Genomic DNA, 3,864 nt, shown 5'->3' on the forward strand with positions numbered 1-3,864 from the left:
GCACCGGTCTTCGATCAAACATGCACTTGAAGGAGAGATATCGGAACAACCTGTGGCCAGGCACTTTAGAGAATTGAGGCATAGTCTCCCCACATTAAAATATAAAATGATTGATCAGGTCCCACACAGTATACGTGGTGGTGACCGGGACAAAAAACTGTTCCAATTAGAAGCAAAATGGATTTTCAAACTTAGGGGTTTATTCTAGTTCATTCTTTCTGACAAAATCCTTCTTAGATGGACAAAACGATGTGCACTGCAGGGGGGCAGATGTAACATGTGCAGATAGAATTAGATTTGGGTGAGTTATTTTGTTTCTGTGCAGGGAAAATACTGACTGCTTTATTTTACACTGCAATATAGATCTCACTTTGAAGAAAAACCCCACCCAAATCTAATTCTCTCTGCACAAGTTACATCTTCCCCACCCGCAGCGCACATAGTTTTGTCCATCTAAGAAGGATTTTGTCAGAAAGAATGAACTAGAATAACCCCCTTAATGTGGTGGCACTCTTCCCTCAATTGTTTTTTGTGACACAATGATCGATGTCTGGACACTTAGCAGTTATCCATCCTATTTATATTGTTGGCTATGTTTTTCATCAGCGTATCATGTTTCTCTCGTTGTCATTCTCCTGCATATAATTGTCATGTTGATCTCATTGAATTTTCATATGCATTAGCCTTGTTTACTTATATACATTTAGCTTATTATTTGTAGCTATATCGTCTTTATGACGGCAGTGCTCAACTTACTATGATTAGTCATACCCTATGCAATATGTTATAACATCTTGATTCAGCCTGCTCACAGTGCCTTAACGGTATTTTTCTTTCACATATTCTTTTTTCAGCTTCCCTGGTTACCATGGCAATGCCGCCGGCCGGCTGCTGGATGCGGCAGAGGACGTGGTTCCAATGACGTCACTCACATGCGCGGTCGGGACGTAGACGTGGTTGACGGGGGAGTGAGCACGGGTGAACTCATCTATAAAGTACGTTTTATGTCTCTGTACATGTTGTCTTTGAAAAAGGTTAATAAATAACCGAAACGTCAGACTAAACACAGCCGTGGGTCTGAATTTATTTGCCAGTTAAATCCGTTGGAGTGCCACCCATTTGTATCGTCAGATACACTTCAGTATATATTATTGCTAGGAAGGCACCGCGGTGGTTGCTGAATTATTTGGAGTGCCGGACCACAAATCGAGACTATATATATATATATTAGTTGAAGTAATTACACAAATAGAGACACACCCATCAGCAGACCACCCAACCAGAACAATGGTCACACACCACGCATTATAAGGTGCTGGCAACAACCTCTATTATTGTGCATAATAGGCCCTTGATAATTTTCAGCTCCAGGCCCATTTAGACCTTAATCTGGCACAGCACGCAGGTGCAGGTGGTCACAAGTGCAGGCAGCTGAAGCACAGGTGCAGGTAGTCACAGGTGCTGGTAACTGAAGCACGCAGGTGCAGGTGGTCACAAGTGCAGGTAGTCTAAGCACAGGTGCAGGTGCAGGTAGTCACAGGTGAAGAAAAGAATAGAATAGAAAAAGTATTATTATATGTGAACGTGCTCTATAAAATAATGAATAAGTCAGGTGAAGAGATTAAAAGGCACATACTAGTAGCTGGGATGGGTATCAATACATCCAGAAAATATAGGAGCGAATAAAAATGGGTCTTTTTACAACAAAAATAATTCAAGGATTAATAACTATAACATCAGTGAACAGAATTTCCTCCTGTACGTGTTGCTCCGCCCCCAGATCTCCTTCTACAGCTTCTCAGTTCTGCTGTCCTCCACTGCTTACTGTGAGTCTAGATTCAGGAGGATATCCCCAGCTGTGCCACTGCCTCTACCTACCCCGATGTGTGCCCCTGCCCACCCCATGTGTGCCCCTACCCACCCCATGTGTGTCCCTGTCCATCATATGTGTGCCCATGCTCCTGCAAACCCCATGTGTGTCCTTCCCACCCCATGTGTGACCCTATGCCATCTCTACCTCTTCCCCCCCCCCATGTGTTCCTCTGTTGCTTTCCCCATCTGTACCTCTACAGCTCTGCTATGTCTTATGTGTACCCATGCCTCCCCTCCCCCCTCCATGGCTGTTGGCTGCAAGACCAACACAAAGAAGACCATGTACAGCGCCAAACATTTTAATAATACAGGATGTAAGCACTATTTTATATTGGTAAAGCACTGGTGAGGGTCTGTGTGGATGTGGGGAGGGTTGTGCTCCTTCTCATATGGTGACTTACTGACTGACATCTATTGAGTGTTACCTTATGTCTAGCATACAGTGTAAGGTGCATTACAGTGTGTGGTGTGTAGTGTAAGTGGCGTACAGTGTAAGTGGCACTACAATGTGTGGTGTACAGTGTAAGTGGCATTACGATGTGTGGCATACAGTGTAAGTGGTATTATGTGTTTGGCATACATTGTATGTGTGTGACGTACAGTATAAGTGGCATTATGTGTGTGGTATACAGTGTAAGTGGCATTAAGTGTGTGGCGTACAGTGTAAGTGGCAGTATACGTTGTGTGTGGTGTACAGTGTAAGTGGCATTACAGTGTGTGGCGTACAGTGTAAGTGGCATTACGTTTTGTGCAGCTTACAGTGTTAGTGGCATTACAGTGTAAGTGCCATTACGTTGTGCGTGGCATACCTCCCAACTGTCCTGCTTACCGTGGTAACGTCCCAATATTCTGGGACGTTCCCGCGTCCCGCCCGGGGCCGCCATTGTCCCGCGGTGGGGGGGGGACAGTTGGGAGCCCCCCCAGCCTGCCAAGAATAGACGCTGTGTGCATGCGCACAGCGTCTATTCAGCGCCGACAAGCGGCGAAAACGGGGGGGGGGCGGCCGGAGGACGCGTCACCCTGCGAGACCACGCCCCCTTTTCTAGAGGCCACGCCCCTTTTCGGGAGCGCGCGTGGCGTTGCCGCGCAAAAGTCCCAACCTCCCAACTACAGATGTTGGGAGGTATGTGTGGTGTACAGTGTAAGTGGCATTACAGTGTGTGGCGTACAGTGTAAGTGGCATTACAGTGTGTGGCGTACAGTGTAAGTGGCATTACATTGTGTGGAGTATAGTGTAAGTTGCACTACGGTGTGTGGCATACAGTGTATGTGAAATTATGGTGTAAGCAGCATTATGGGGGCGGCTCCAGATACTATTTTAGCAGGGGGGAGCAAAAGTTATAGTTACGCCACTGCTCTGACCTCTTGTGCAAAGTCTCATGGGTCAACTCCCATTAATGCACTGCCATTGTCACATTGACAGATAGGTGAAGCTGAAGCACTACCCCACTCCCATGCACAAAACCTTTAGCTTAAAAAAAACAAAAATATTTTTTCTCAAAAAGAATACATGCTGACCACAGGGCCCCTAGATAGAGTGGGGCACAGGAGTACTGAGACTCCCCCCTAAACCGGCCCTGGGTTAGAGGGCAGTCCTGTGAGCTTCCTATCTGTATCAGGCTGCTCTCATAGCTTTAGTTTAGACGGTTTGATACATTTCCCTTTAGATGTTTCAGTTGTGATGCATTTGCACATGGTTTGACACGGGATGTATCTCCTTCCTTTCCTGATATCCGGCATATACCAACCCCAGCACAAGCAGTTACAGTAGCTTCTTGGCTGACTCAAGTACGTAACTATAGTAACTGTAGCCCTACGTAATAACGGAGCTTCTGTGCAATACTAGCGGCGGCCACACGTGTCACTAGGGCAACCATGAGCTACAGTCGGACTGTAATGCTGCATTTCTCAGCTAATCAGAGCGCAGAAACAGTGGGAGGGACATTTCAGGGAGTACAACTGTCCTTTGTGTGGCGTAGCCATACCGAAGCT

The sequence above is a fragment of the Crinia signifera genome, chromosome 11 (assembly GCF_055691185.1).
Source record: "Crinia signifera chromosome 11, ASM5569118v1, whole genome shotgun sequence".
Lineage (NCBI taxonomy): Eukaryota > Metazoa > Chordata > Amphibia > Anura > Myobatrachidae > Crinia > Crinia signifera.